Genomic DNA, 16,186 nt, shown 5'->3' with positions numbered 1-16,186 from the left:
TCTTCCCTGCGTATTTTCTCTAGCTAAAACTTTACCATCCCCCAAAGCACATTCTCTAATTCCCCTGACAAAGTTGCCAAATTGATCTTCCAAAACCATGATCTCAGTTTCACATACTTTTCTTCCTCGATGCACCATTTTCTCTCAAGCCTCATAAAAATTAGGCTTCCTTAAGCCTCTTATCATCCTGCTCATCTCCTAAAACCCTGCATCTGTCCATTTTTCCTTTGCTGCCTGACAACTTCCTTACTCCTCTCTTCACTCTGGCTTTGGCACTTGCCCTCCCTCCTCTGCCTTCCCCAACATCCCTTCGGCTGCAGGATTCCCTACGGAGAAGCCCGTTGGAATTTTGTCTTCCCAATCTGCAAGCCACGGCCACTCCGGCGCCCCGAGCCTCTTCCCTCCCCGCCCCGAGCCTCTTCCCTCCCCGCCGCGCGCCCGTTAGCACCGCGCGGCCGTTTTCCGCCGCGCGCCTGTTGCCGCGGGGCGGCGCCTCGCCCGCCTCGCCCGCCCCGCGCGGCGCGGCCGTTGGGCGGGAAGGGGGAGGCGGCGCCGGCAGCCGCGTGGCCGCGCGCAGGGGGCTTCCCCCGCGCTGCTCCGCGCCGCGTGTCCCCGCGGGGGCGAGGGAGGGGACCCGCCGTCCTCCGCCCCCGGCCCGGCCCCTTCCCTCCCTTCCCGGCGGCGGAGCAGCCCGCGGCGCCGGCACGGAGGCTCCGAGGAGGCGCTGCCGGCGGCGAGGGAGCTGGATGAGGGTCCGGCAGCCGCTCGGGCATGACGGGGGGCGCCGCCCTGCCCACGAGCCGAGCGGCCGCGACAGGTGAGGGCGGGCGGGCGCCGCCGGGACAGCGGCCCGGGAGGGAAGGCGGCGGCGGCCCCGCTCTGCGGCGCTCCCGGGGCTCCGCCGGCCCCTGCGCTCGGTCTGGGGCGGCGGCGGCGGGAGCCGCTCCGAGCCCAAGCGCTGCCTCACGGGGAGCGACGGGGTAGCAGCCGCGTCCGAGCAGTTCGCGAGACCCCGTGCCGATTGAGATGATTTAGTATTTATTTATTTAAGTAAAATAAGGAACCGCACTAGAAGACCTACATAGCGGTGCACCTGAGACTTCAGCGTGTTCGTTATGCTGTGTGGCTCGGTTATAAATACGCTACCGTCTTTTTCAATCGCACTTTGCTGGGGTCTTTCTTACAGGGGTAATTGTGGATCCAGTGTAAAGTTCAATAAAATATGGGAATTGTCGTTAGCAGCACTGGAAATTAGATGCCGCTCAAATTGTTCCCCTTCCCACCTGCTTTCCTTTGCTTATAGCTTACGTCGAGAGCAATAAATACTTATATGTGCTTAGCTGTTCTGAATTCATTTAAGGAATAAAAAGCGAAAAAAGTGCCCCACAAAGGCTCTGCATACCTTTGCTACAAAACTGCAAAAGCACTTTAAGGCCAAAAAAAAAAAAAAAAAGACACCTTCAAAAGCCCGCTTTCCAACCAGACCTCTCAGGGACTGGGCATTGAAAAATGCCTTGAGACTGAAGGGGTTTGGGTCGTCAGGAGAGGAGCAGGTTCTGCTGCCGGCTCCACTGCTTGTCTCGGAGGGAGTCCCGCTTTAGAAGCGCGTCAGGTGCCATTACGGATCCTTCCCTTCCACGTTCCCTAGTACCAACGTGATGCACAGTGCTGCTTGCAAATGCCAAAAGAAGAATTAAAACTGGAGACTGGAAAAGCTAGTTTTGTTGTGGTTAAATAACATCACAAATTTGGTGCAAAGTGTAAGGGAGGCCACAAAAGGAAGACCGATTAAGCAGCCTAAAATTGTTACTGCAGGTAATACCTGTTAATTGAAGGGCATTGATAAAACAGTACCTTTGCAATGATTTTCAGATTAGGAACCTTTTCTTAATAAACATGCAGATATCTTCATAAGAAGCCCCATCATAGTTAATGATCCCATGCAGTTTTGAGATGAATTTAGGTGTGCTCAGTTTTTCTGCTAATCATTTATATGGACTTTTAAAATGGCATTAACCTGAGAGAGGCCTTAGAAAAGAGAGGTAATGACATCTGTAGAACTTGAAATGCTTTCCTCCTTTGTCCATTTTTTTTTGTTTTGTAATTATCAACTTAAAATATGGTCTCTCTGAGCTTTCTTGTAAGTGGCAGAACTTGCTGAATATACGCAAGTTTTTTTCCATTGTACGATGTTCTGTAGTTCTCACTTCCTTAAGAAGATAGATGTGACTAGACAATTACCATTTTTCTTGACAGCATGACAGAGAAAACTTGCTGCATTGGTAGGGCATTAAAAGAAGAGACAAGCTGTTGCTTTTTTTGTTTTATTTGTCAGAGACAAACTTTTCAACATAGTTGTTAAAACGAATGTATCATTTGTAAAATGAGTGTTGGGAGACAACCAAGTGGTAAGATAAGAGGAAAGATAAATCTTTTCATTAACTAATACTTTAAGACAGTGCTGTTTTACCTGTAGTCCAGTGTTTTCTCTTTCGTGAGCTCTTGATCACGTTTAGCTCTTGGTTGTTCTAACCAGCAAAATACCATTCTGAAAAACAGCTACAGACTCTTTGTCTTCATTGTGTATTTTCTCAGTGGTCTATTCTTAGCTAAACTTTAGTATTTACCTTCTTGAATTGATCTTGATTGTTTTCTAGACAATATCTTCAATTTTGCATAATTATTCTGAATTCCAATCTTGTACACCGTCTGACTTGTAGTTTTTTGAGCTAGCATGGATTTAACAAATATACACTATAATCTAAGTTGTTATTAAAAAAGGACAGATTGCTGAGGAGCCCCACTTCAGAAACTTTTGCAGTTTGTCAATGAATATGTGATAATGATTCTCTGAATATAGTATTTAAAACTATTTTCAAAGCAAAGTCAATACAAAACTTCTGTTAAATAAAGGAGACTGTACCTCAGTCAATATATACTACTTGGAGGCATAAGTATGAGTGTTAGTGTCTGTTACCAACTATGGAAAAACTCAAAGCAGGAGTAGTATGTGTAGGCTTTTGTTATAAAACAAAAATTTTAGATTTCAAGGAAAGAAAAGTATTTATTCTTGAGACTGATAATCTAGAAATCCTCTTTAATATGTTAATTATTCACTGAGGAATAAGGTACCGCTTCCAGAACATCAGGTCAAAATACTCTTGAGTAATGTACCTTGCAGTCACACTATTTGTAATTAAAATGCTACCCACAAACTTCATGAAAATTGTTAGAGCAATATGAGAGCTAGCTTTAATTTTCAGTTTCTAACAATTACTTATTCTAGTCAGCAAATAATAGAGAATAGTTTGCCAAACTAATGAGCTGCTTCATTAACTACTGTGTTTTATAATGATAACTTGTGAAGGTTATTCAAGGCAAACACTTGTGCACATTTATGAAGACATTTGCAGAAAAGTACAAGCTATATTGTCTTTTATGGATCCGTGTCCTTGAAATACCTTACCAATCTCGAAATCTCTTAACAAATTGTCCTTGTTTTAAATTCAATGCTAAATTTATCTGCTCCCTGCTAATATGTGGAGGTTTAAGTTTAACAGAGCAATATGAAGAATTAGTTTTATAAACTGCAACATATAAAAATCATACAAAATTATCCAAATAAATTACTGGCTTGTGGTTATGCATTAAACATTAAACATTCACTGCTTCTGATGACCAACATTATTAAAAGTTCATAATATCTTGATTGTATAACTCTGGAGAGACAGCTTCTTTTTGTTCACTAGTAATGATCTATGGAATTTCTATTTGTATGCAGTTCACTATATACACTTACCAGTGTACATTTACAAAATGTCATTCTTTTTACCATAAAATAATTACTGATAAAATATGTTTCTCTCTTCTGTGGAAAAGTAAATACTTTTTATATATGCTATTAAAAATATCAGGATTGAAGAAACTGTAAAATGTATACAAACAAAAAACCATGCAGAAATGACCAAGTAAGATTTCTGTAATTTTATGTTAAACCCCACAATTTATATGATTTCCTTTTATATGATTTCTTTTTCTAAAAGAAATTTTTCTAAAAGCAATTTCAGAGCTTATGAGAGACTGTAAACTAATTTGCAAAATCATATTTGCAAATAATGTTAGGATATGAAAGGTCATAGTAATGTTTTTCTGGCTTGATTTCTAGACATAGTACTTCCCTGGTCTGTGACAGTTTACATGAAGATTTTTCCTTGTGGATTTTCAAACTCCCCATTTATGCATATTTCTTGACACACATAAGACACGCACACACACTCTTTGGTATTTTAAGGGGCTGGTTTCACAAACCTGCAAACATTTGAATTGAACAGCTAGAAAAGAGAATTAAAATGGAGAAATATGACAGATTAAGTACATTTTGCTATAATCTCCTGCTCTGCTCCCCCTTCCTCCTCTCCAGATCAGTTGAGAAAGAAGATTGCAACTAGTCTTGCAAAGAGTATGAACTCAGCCCTAAGAGATTATTACAGATGAGAGTAAAATATGAATTGATGGACTGAACAATGGATTAAACTTTGAAGGTAGAAATTGAAGAATTTTGTTAAAAACAGCAAGAGAAAAATATATCCCCAGTGAAGATGATAGCTTCTTTCGTTCTTTTTCAAGAGCCATCTGAATATGCTAAGAATGTGCATGCTTGTGTCTTTCTCCACATGACTGGAACAGTTCCCTTTGCAGTATTCATAGAGCAGGTACTTTTCTTGTCTTTTTGAGTTTTGATATTTCTCTTGCCTCTTGAGCATAGTCATAGTTACAGTGGCAAGGAAGTCTTCCGCAACTCTTTTCTCTGTCCAGGTCTAAGATTGCACCTATATGTTTGTCCTAATTTGCCTCAAGGTAGCTCCAGCTGTCTTGGTGTCATTCTCTTCTACGATTGTGTGTCTTGGCGCTGTGTTGGGCTGGGTCTGTATGAGTTGAGCAGTTACGTCATAGTTCTCGTGCTCATGGATTTCATCTTCTCAGAGGCACCCATACAGGGTCTAACACCGCTCTCCTCCTTATTTAAGATGGCACTGAGCTCTGAAGCCTTTTCCTGTTTAGAAAGAATATACCCCTCTTAGAGAGCTGTTTGCTCTGTGGATATTTTCTTTTTAGAGAACTCCTTCACACTGGTGCAGGCTTTTTCTCTAGAGTGCCAGGAGTTATCTTATTGAGTCTCCTTGGATGCCTTGTTCATGGATGTAGAATAAAACCAAGCTGTTACCCACATGATCAGAGGCCCTCTAAGGATCTTTTCAGACATATGCTGAGGTTATTTGGACAGTATAAAGGAGGCTAAGACCTGCTAGAGCTAGAATAGTGGATATTTTCTGCTGTCTTCAGCAGTCATTACCTCTTTATCCTCCTTCACTGGAAAGTGGATTATTGCTACTCTGTAAAGGATGGAGAACATATTTATGTGCATGCAGTGGAAAAGTACAGTTTGGCTCCTTTGAGATCTGGCTTTTGTGCTCTTGGAATCAGGTAGTAAAGGGTCTGGATGTCCTGAGAAAGGAGACATACTCTCTTATTCCTCCCATTTCACCAGAAAAATTAGCAGCTGGTATTTGGTTTTGTATTTTTTCTTTTTTTGCTGTGTGTGTGTGTGTGTGTGTATGTGCATGTGTTTGTTTTGTTTCATTTTTCAGGCACAAGTTTAAACTCCCGGAGAAGAAAATTACTCTGCAAATTTCCACATTGATACTAAAGACTCCTCAATGTTTAAGATACAGAGTACTACTGAGCATGATTGTTGCTGAAAGTAGATTGTGCCCTCCAGACACTTTGGCTTTTCATTTTTACTTCTTGTCCTAGATGCAGTGCTCAACAATTTCCAAAGAGATGTAGCCATCTGAAGACACTCTTTTTATAAAGAAAAGCTTTCCCCCGCCCGCCCCCGCCAAGGACAGAACCCCCCCACTTTGCTGCCGTCCAAACTTCTGCCCTAGTCTGGTTTCAATGACCATGCTCAAGCCATCCTAATTCATCAGAGAAGTTGGTGCTTCTCTGTCCAGGGGCATTATAGAGCTTATGTGAGTGCAAGTCAGGGACAAAAGTTTCTGTAATAACTGTTTCCTTGTGCCCTAGTACAAGGGAGGTCATCAAGCTGTCTCGTACTTACAGAATCTGAGTATCTGCACCTGCAGTGGTGACCTGGCAGTTTTGGCTGGCAGGATCCTTCCCTGTGTCACACTGCCTGTTCTCCTCAATTTGGAATAGTCAGGACCGTTGTGGCTTTCAGTTCTGTCCACGATAAAGCTCTGCAGACTGGAGCATCTCCTTATTTCCACATTGCAGTGTCTGACTAATGCAATGTCATCCCAAGAAGTTCTTTAGTTGCTTTGTTCAATGCAAGTGAAGTCTACTTCAAGAACTTTAATGGTCTTGTCAGTGTGAAGAGTGCTCTTTGATTAGTCTATGAGATTATTTGAAGCAATTAGACATCCATGTTGCGATTTGTTGTGGTAGCCCCCAAACAGTAGATATTCCCTGCTTTTGTAGATGTACTTCAGCACGTATATGTGGTGTGTATGGTACCATATGCATTCCTGGTGCTTTCTCTTCTCCAGCTGATATTTAATACCATTTATTAACTTAAATGGCAGATGCTTGCGTGTTGACTGATTGTTCTTTGAGCCATCTCAGGCCTTTCCTTTTCTGGAAGGTTAAACAAACTGCTGTATGCCTCATCACTCTTGTCTGTCAGTGGATACGTCTTGCATGGGTGCAGGCTTGCCTAGTTCAAGGTAAATGATGTTCAGGGAAGTATATGCTCAATTTTAGTGTTTTTCAGGAAGTCAAAAATGCATGCAAAGTATGCCTACATCAAATCTGGGGATTCCTGCTGACAGCTGGCAACTCTGATGGTACTAAGGGCTACATAAACCAACAATCAAGAGTAAACAGATCTCATGTTTACCAGCAAACATATATTGGGCGTGTTGTATCATCAGTGGAATCCATTTTTCATCCGCTGTCTTGGATGGATCTCCTCGGCCTCTTAATTCAGCAGGATTCCTGTTTTTTTTTTTTTTTTTTTTTTTTTTTTACAGTCACATCTCTTCTGAAACTTTTGAAACAGGATTGTTTTTTTTTTTTAATGTAATCACATCTCTCTTAACTACCTTATCTTGGTTATTTTTATTCACCCTGCCTAGCAGGATTTTATTTCTTACTATTTTTACCAAAATGGAAATAACTTTGTTTTTTTCTCCACATATAACAGCTTTTCAGAAGAGTGGACACTTATCTGTTTACAAGTGGAATGAGTTATTTGAAATTGTAGAAATTTTCCTCTGTTCCCAAGAATGGTCATACTGAAAACCTATAATTTATTGAATATGGAATCCTGTTGTTTTGAAAAAGTGTATTAAAAGATTTAAAATACATTTGAAAATGGAAAAAAAAAAAAGAAACGAAAAAGGTTAGTTTCTAGCAGTTTGTCTCAGACAAAGAAAAGATTTAGTTATTTAGCATGTTGCCATCACCTTGCTTTAGTGTACAGAAAAGCCTTAGTTAAGAGGAAGAAAGATGACAGATGTAATTTCCATTCTTCACTGGAAGAACGGTGTCAGCTATAGTTATTTCATATGGCTTATGTAGCAGCTAATTTAACTATTGAAATCCTAAAATGTGCTTTGTGGCACTTGAGGCTTTGTCCTCGGCATTCAGATTCCTCAGTAATTTAAGAGTTTTGAAGAATGTTTCTGACGTTCTGCTGTCTTGTCTTTTCTTTCAAGACTGGTTAATCATTTTAAATATTTCTTTAGTGGAAAAAATACAGGTTTTGTGGGGACCTTCCCCTTTAACTGGGGGAAAAGTTTTATAAAAATCATTTTCTGCTTAACATTATGACCAGCTTCAGCAGGAAGGACGATGGGCATCTTTGTTCCAGCTATTCTATAATAGACTGGATTTTTATTTAACATAACAAATAGGAGATACTCTGACAGCTTTTAACTCTTGAATGAAAGAAAAATATAAGAATTTCTGCTTGATATACTAATTGTGAGAGCCCAGGGATTTTTTATTCTGTGCTTGATGTACTTCCTCTACCCTGCTTCCTACTAGGGTTTGGCTAGGATTTCCCTTCCACAACCAGGATCGGTTCATTCTGGCAGGCATTATCTGTAGACACAAATCTCCCACTCAAATGTTTGTTGTCATGTTATCCTGCATTCTTGCTTCTACTTTTTCTGTTTAAAGTTCTTTGAAGAATGTTCTTGATTCTTGCTGCCTTTTCTTCCTCCTCCATCATATATTTTCTATTAGTTTGTGCTTTCAGAGCTGCTTAAAATTCAAAGGAAACAGGCTTTCCAAGTTGCTTGCGCCAAATCTGATTGCTCTATTTTGCTAGCCATGAGTGAATGCTCATGATTCCTACACTCTCTCTCCAAATCTTCAGCATGTCTGCCTATCTCTTGGCATATGGTGACATTATCAGTTCTGGAATACTGTCATAGGAGATGATTCTTTGTGTTTGATCTCCTGAAATGGAGAAAGAAGAAATGTGAGAGAACAAACATCCTAAAAGTTTTTAAAGAGAGAAAGTAAGTAAAATACATAAAAGCTGACAAGTGCAGGCAGGAATAAACAAGGTTTTTGTTTGTTTTCTTTTCACAAATGAGGCAGATTACCAGCGAGGTGTTGAGTTTAGAGGTGCTTAAATGTGTGCTGTTCAATGAATTCATAAATTATTTAAAGAAGATAATGAGTAAGAAGCTGAGAAGATTTGCTGAATTATTGTAGATGAGCTGAGATAGTCACAACTGAAATAGCAGCATTAGTTGCTGCATGTTTTTTCAGAATTTCCATTCTCAATAAATGTGAAGTAACTTTGGAAAGGATTTTGCCTTGGCTGTTGCCCTCAGTCATTCCTTTTTGAACAGTATTGGATTCTCAAATGTGTGTTTTTTTTTTTCCTTCCATGAGCACCCACTTTATCAGAAACAAGATAGGGGCTTGTTATTATTAACACTTATGTTCAGCTCCTTGCTGTCTACTTTTTCTTCAGCTGCAAAGAGAGGTGAACATGTCTGTCTCAAAGGTGTGTAGTCAGCCTATAGTATACTGTTAGAGTCCAATTGAATTGTCGTGTTGGATAAAGTGTTTTAAGTCAAAAACATTCAAGGTTAACTCTCCATTCAGTCAGTGGGGAAAAAGTTGCACCACAAAACTGAGATGGTCCAAGTCAGTTTTTACTCCTCTGAACTAAAACGTAGGAGTCATTACACTAAATTGTGATAGTATTTTGTTTAAATACCACCAGGAAAGTGCAAAAAGCTTGGTGTTGGCAATGGGTAGGCTTATCACTTCTTTTTCAGAGATCAGGAATTACAAGGAGATTTTAGCCAAGTATAATTTTTTACAGCAGTATTACAGACTGTTTACTCAAGATGTCAAGAATGACTTTTCCAATTGCCAAAAATCAGTACTGGGATAAGCACTCTAGATGTGATTCTGTTCTTAATGCAGCTGGAGGTTGCTTTGAAGTCCATGGCAGTTCTATAGCATTGCAGAAGTCTTTCTTGACTTTAAATACAAGGACACACATAAGTAACTGAAAATACAGTTGAAGGTGATTCATTTTAAGAAGTGTAGTTGGTTTGATGTTAATATTAACCATGCTACATTTAGGCTTACAGCAGCTTGAGATAACAGAAAATTTGAACTCTAACTTTGGAAAAGAAAAGTCAACTTTACTCTGACCTGCAGTGAAGATAACAGAGCTTTAAGGAAAGGCTTAAATTTATGAAGGGAAAAGAAGCTTATTTTCCTCTTCTTTAATAATGTTCTTTTGTTAGCCTATGCTGTCTTCCAAACATCAAATTTGGCTGATGGCTGAGAGCCGAATAGCAGTCTCATCAGACCTGCTATTTGGGAGGAACTCATTATACTTCTGCAGTGTCTGAGTACCATCAACATGGATTGCTGGGTTCTTAATATTGTATAATTATGATATATGTCTGATTATGGTTTTTGTCCAGCTCGCACCTGCCTTTCTAATCCCTATTTAGGGACTCTTTTCATGAGAATAAGAAGAGATTGTACTTCTTGAAATATTAGACATTGAGCAATAAAAGAAGTCCCTATACATCAAAAGGGAATATTCACACTCACTGCTTTCTTATACCCAGAAGTGAAGACCAATCTTAAGTCTGAGACAAATGTAATAGTTATATTAAAGTAGAACATCTCTCCCTAGCCTTAAGATAAAGATGGTGTTCTCTACCTCTATTATCTTGTCATTACAGCTAAATGATTCGTAAACAGTTCTCAGTTTGCAGATTATCTTTACTTGTGGTTATCTATCTAAGTCACTGGAAGTACCTAACACTTACTGTGGGAATTGTCATTATCATTATAGAATGTCTCTTATACAGCATTCATTCAATTCTTAAGAACATAAGTAAAAGTGATGGTAACTTCTTGGTAACTTCTGTCTCTGTCCTTTTTTTTTTTTTTTTTTTTAAATATCTGAATGATGGGTTAATTTCCAGCTAGTTCAGGCAGTAACCCAAAAGCAGCAGCTATTGCTATTGTGGGCTCAGCTGAGTCCAAAAATATTCTAAAAACAAATCCATTCAGTCTGCCATTCCAATAAAAATGTAAGCACGTCTAAGTATGCCAGTAAATTCTTGTCTCAAGTTGCTTTTATATTTGGCACCTACAGATGGGCTTTGCGTACGCCAAACTTTTATTCATGATGAATGCAAAACTGATTGAAGTCTGTATATTGCCAAATAATCAGTTTTTGGACATGCATGCTGATTCATGTATTTTCTTTAGTCCATCATTAAGCTGGTGAACAAGTGCAGAAAATGTTTCTCATTTTCCCATCCCATGTTTCCAGCAAAGACATTTGTTGCTTCCACTTTTGGCTGGCAAGCTTGCTTCAAGGTCCATGTCTATCCAGAAATCAACTCCTCATGCAAATATCCAAGATCCGAGGCCATCTGTGTAATCTGCCTCTCATCCATCACTAGAGTTTATTGATTTTACTGTCATTTTCAGGCATAATGTCTGACACAGGACCAGTCTCTTTACCGCAACTTCCACCTCACTGTGTAAATGGTGAGCATAGATTTGCTGAAACAGTCTCTGCACAGTGTACAGAACATCCTAATTAACAACCAGACAAGCTAATCTAACATTGCTTATACAGCTGCATACAAAATCTTGTTTTCATTTTATTGCATCTCTGAATTTTGGAATACATGGTGGTGCTAGAGGAATACGGCTTCCTAATGAATTCACTACAAGTTTGTCTCACAGTTATGTTTACAATTCATTCACTTGTTCTGTCAAATCTCCTTTTTCAGACAGGAGCCTCCCGTTTTTGTCAGCTCTATGCAGATGTCTTACATACTCCAGAGCACAGTAAATGGCACTAGATGGCACTAGTTGCAGTTTTTTATTTGAATTCCACTCCTAATATTACCATGCTAACATGGTGGTACTTGAAAAATTTCAACAAAATGTATATGCAAATGTATATGCATTTGAGCAATAAGAATTTTTAGCTAAAAGATAGTTATAACTAAGTTATGATTTTTTGCAGATGCAATGGAAATATATGTATATAAGCATAAATAATTTCCATATTTTGGCCTCTCTGCCATTTTTCCAGCTCCTATTTTGCAAGTTTGGAATATTATTGCTAAAGGAAAGTGACCTTGCTCAGTGATGTCACTGAATGTCTGGAAATGCATTAAATGAAATGGAAGTGGAACTGCATGAAATACCTCTGCTATGCCAGTCAGCACCACTGATTCAAAGCTCCCAGCTTCCCTTTCATTGGTGCATGAGCACTAAAAATGGAGAACTTGCAGAGAACAGCAGCAGAAGAATGTGTATGTAAAGGATAAGTAACCATTTCCTTCTTAATTCTGTCCCATCCTACCCTATTTTACAAAGATAATCATTGGATGAAAGCAGTAAGTTTGCTAAAGCCTCATTAAGAAAATTATAGTTATTTTAATTCTGCAGTCCTGTGGAAAGAAAGAGGGAAATACACAGCTGACAATTAGTGGATTTACTGAAGCTATTTGTCGTTGAGAAGCTACCTTTTCAATTGTCTGCAACAGAAATGAAGTAGCAGTTGCTTGATTCTAATAACATTTGGAAAGGCTGCCATGGCTTTGAGTAACTTTGAAAAATAAATCTATTCTGTTCATCTGATTGAATAGTTTATTAATGTGACCATTATTCTAAATGAGACGATGGCATTTTTTTACTTAGCTTAAAATGTAAACTTTTCTGTTATTAAGTGCATAAATGATGCTTTTTCACAATTTAAGTCTTCAATGAAGGAAAAAAATACCCATGAAATAAATAGATGCTTCAGACTTTTCTCATAAGAAAGCAGATGATACTGCATGAGAAATAAAGACAACTGGTGATATCTCTAATAGAGAGAGACTAAAAGACTAAAATAGGACATTTCAAATGAAATAAGACTGTTTTTATGAAATAGTCTTGCATTATGTGATTATTCTCTAGAATGAATTGAAAGTAACAAGTGAAAAACTTAAACCGAAACTTAGACTGTTCTGGTGATAGATCAGAATCCAAGTATTAAAAGATGTCTGAAAGACATTCAAACTAGTTTCATGTGTTTGCTTCTAATGAGCATTATAATTGCAATCATTTTCTGAGAGGGGTTCTGGGAACAGTATCTTCAAATAAGTCCTCTCTGACAAAGAAGGAATTCCTTTGTCTCCCATACACAGTGAAGGATGTGTCCCAGAAGGCAGATCATATAGTTGCCTATGTATCATCGGAAATGATCTCCAGAGTTGGAACTATCTACAGAGAAATATGTACAGATATAAGCAGATATTGAAGCTGTGGAAATTGCACGCTGTCTAATACAGGGCTTGCTCAGCAGCATAGTCATGGCAATGTCATGGCAAGATTTATATACTGTTTGCTCACTGTTGCTCATGTAGTTTGAATGTTTATCCAGCTTGTATTAAACTTGACGACTTACAAAATCACAAAGCTAATTAAATAACTAAAATAAACTATATATTTCTGAGCCTATTTATCTGCCAATATACTTTAAAATTTTATGTTATGTATTCTTTATCTGTACTAATAACTACTTTCAATTTGAGAACTGGCTTCGGTACTTTGAAGACCAGTAAAATTCTGAAACTTGAGCCTGAGTTGGTAGTAGAGCAGCTGAAATGTAAAAGTTGATTTATTATTTTTTTTCTGTGTTATGTTTAAGATTTGGTTATAAATAATGTACCATAAAACTACACGGATAAGTTATTTAATTGATAGACAATGAATCCCCGGAAAAAAATGGCATCTAGCATGATTCTAAAGGTTATAGAGAGCTCTGAAAGTTAATGCAACAGAAAAATTTTAAATAGAAGTAGCTGAAATGCCTTTCCATCCAAGGAAAAGTCATGGTGCACATAGGCACCTCTAGAAACTCAGCAGAAGAATAACTTCTATTTCAAAGTAATAGATTTTGACAATATTCACTGTCCAGTGGAACAGTAAACAGAAGTAATTTTGGTGCTACTGCAAGTTAATACACAGATTGTAGTTTCAGTGATCTGTGTTGTCTTTTATCTAGGCTAGATAATTTTTGCGGATTTCAGATTTATAAGTAGTATTTCTGTTTTCCTAAATAGTATTGAACTTTAAAAATTAGACTTTAGTCATCATAAAATGTAAATGAACAAGCTTCTGTTCCAAACTCCATACCTGCTCTTTCAATTAAGCAGCTCCTTAGATTCTTGAGAAGAGTAAAAGCTTCTGTGTGCCTGTGAGTAAAAGCTTTGAGTGCCTGGTAGCTTCCCTCCTAGTTTTACAAAATTCTCAGCATTTGACTTTTTTTCTGATGGATTCCTCTTAATTACTCATAGTTCAGGCTTAAAACATTTGAATAGCTGTTGCTTACGTGATGGTACATGACTGCCATTGTGTTTGCCTTTTTTTTTTTTAAATAATTTTATTAGTTATTTTTCAAACTAGATAGTAACAGTTGTAGGCAATACTGTATTGCCTCCTCGCCTGATGTATCACCAAGCACCATCCAAAGCTATCCAATACAATATTGTGTCACTTGAGTGGATGGAGATGTTTATGGCATTTGCAGATTGTTCTTTCTGCTATGTATGTCTCATTACCAGAGAATAGAAAAAGTTTTCAAGGGATATCCTTCAATTTACTATCTTAAAAAACATATTAAGATTTGAGAATTCTGAGTTAAATCTCAGATTGTGTTTGGGAGTGGGCCTTTCTGTCTAACTGCATGATCTTTCTTTTTTATATTCCTTGTTAATTCTCCAAAACAGTCTCCAGATTATTCCTCCCATTAGCTGCAGCTGTTCTTTGCCATTATGCTTTCCCACTGCAGACTCTTCCCATCTTCCCCAGCTTAGTCTAGAAGAAAATTTCTCAGTAAGCAGCTTCAGAGATCATCCCAGCTTAGTTATAAATAAGATTTTTTTTTGTTATATAGTCTTACTGAAGGGTAAGTAGTACAGTATAGTTATTGAAAAGGAAATTAAATTAGTAGATAGCCTTTCTGTTTGCAGCTATCATAAAAAAAAAAAAGATGAGATTCAGTCAGTTTCATAGTTCTAAATTTTATATAGAGGTTCTCCATCTCATCACTTCCGAGTAATGATCCGACCCATTTAGAGACTGACTTTATCCATTATGAAGTGTCTGTTTACAGGTAAGAGAACATTAGTGCCCCTTCTCAGAATTAAATAAATGCACCCAAGGTTGTGCTTCTACTGGCCTGCTGGTTTTGAATTTCACTTTTTGCCTATAGAAGTAGTTACTCATGGTAACTATTGGCATCTCATCACATTGACATCTGCATATTAATAACAAATCTAACATAGATTTAATGCAATGCATGTTGATAAAATGTTATGAAGAAGTTACGGTCCATTATGTATCTAATACTAAGGTAAAATCATGATGTTCTAATTTTTGTAAACTGACTAAATAAGTTCCAACTTTCCAACTGGATCAATCTCACATCTTATTGCCAAGAGATGTTTCCCCTGCCACGTAACCTTCTGTTCTCTGGCAGCAGATAGAGCGTAACTTAGAAGTGTCAGATGATATTGCAACCCATGCAACCCATTAAACCCAATTATCTAACAACTTTTGCTAAGGTTTTTTTTGTTGTTGTTGTTTTTCCCCCATGAGCAGCCATGCTGAAAATGTAAGAAGAAACTCCTTTGCTTCAGCAGATAGGTGGCAGAATCTACAATTTCTTTTTGTAAATAAAATAAGCTGTTGTTTTCTATTGTAGCTTCTGCTTATTGTCATGTTTAACTTCAGAAAGCTGCATGAGAATGGAATGCTGATAAATAGCAACTGTTTCCTCAGAAGAAGTTATGAAGAACTACCTCCTCAATAACTTATTTTATTTTAATTTTGTTTGTGTTTTCTGCTCAGCTGGACTTTTTGTTGCATTTTGGTGTGTAATATTTTTCTGGCTGTGCAAAACCCTCATTCACATTTACATCAAACCTGCATTGATAGTAGCTTTAAGGTCACAGCATTGTTGTAGCTTAACCGTGCAAGCGTCTTATCAAAATGTTTAGTGTTAAAGCAGCTTGACCTTGCATGTAATTACTAATCAAAAGTAATCCTAGCAAGCAGTTGGGATCTTTCCACTGAACCAAAACATTGTATCTTTGTTTTCCTTTATAAGTAACAAACAAGGTCGCTATAACCTATATAACTATAGCCAAGGGGAAAGCATTTACCTTAGTTCTCAGGATAATTCCCTACTTACATCCTTGTAAAGCTGCAAGGAAAATATTAGAGACTATATGTATATATATATATGTATATATTTATGTCTATATATATGTGTGTGTATGTGCATACATATATATTTAAAAAAGACTTATTTTTCCTTCCTCCTTTCCACTCCCACCATCATTGCTGAAATATTAGACTTACTATACATTCTCTATGGACTTCCATGTCACTTGGAGTGAGCTGCTACCATTAAAAATAATTGCCTTTTCTTAAGGCAAACTTAAATGTTACATCTTTTAAGTTTTACAAGATTTTCTTGAGACAATATGAGGAAAAGACTGTGGTTATTCTATTGGCTGTCTAGTTCCAGCCTTTTATCTTTTCCTGTAGACTTACGGTCTTTCTTTCGGCAGGAGATGGATATGCCATCATGTGA

The 16,186-nt window shown here is 38.0% G+C and overlaps 1 protein-coding gene across 1 annotated transcript in view; it reads left to right on the top strand.

Moving 5' to 3' along the window:
* Window positions 1-720: 720 nt before the first annotated feature.
* SGCG (sarcoglycan gamma) overlaps window positions 721-16,186 on the top strand; it is a 114,845-nt gene continuing 99,379 nt past the window's right edge. The window contains exon 1 of the mRNA XM_088522287.1: window positions 721-817. The gene's annotated coding sequence lies outside the window, so the exon portion shown is untranslated. The remainder of the gene's footprint in view (window positions 818-16,186) is intronic.

This window comes from Tinamus guttatus, unplaced genomic scaffold (assembly GCF_059628265.1).
Source record: "Tinamus guttatus ecotype Peru unplaced genomic scaffold, ASM5962826v1 Tinamus_guttatus_pri_ptg000150l, whole genome shotgun sequence".
NCBI lineage: Eukaryota > Metazoa > Chordata > Aves > Tinamiformes > Tinamidae > Tinamus > Tinamus guttatus.
The sequence above is the reverse complement of the archived record's forward strand: the minus strand, read 5'-3'. Positions and strand labels throughout refer to the sequence as shown.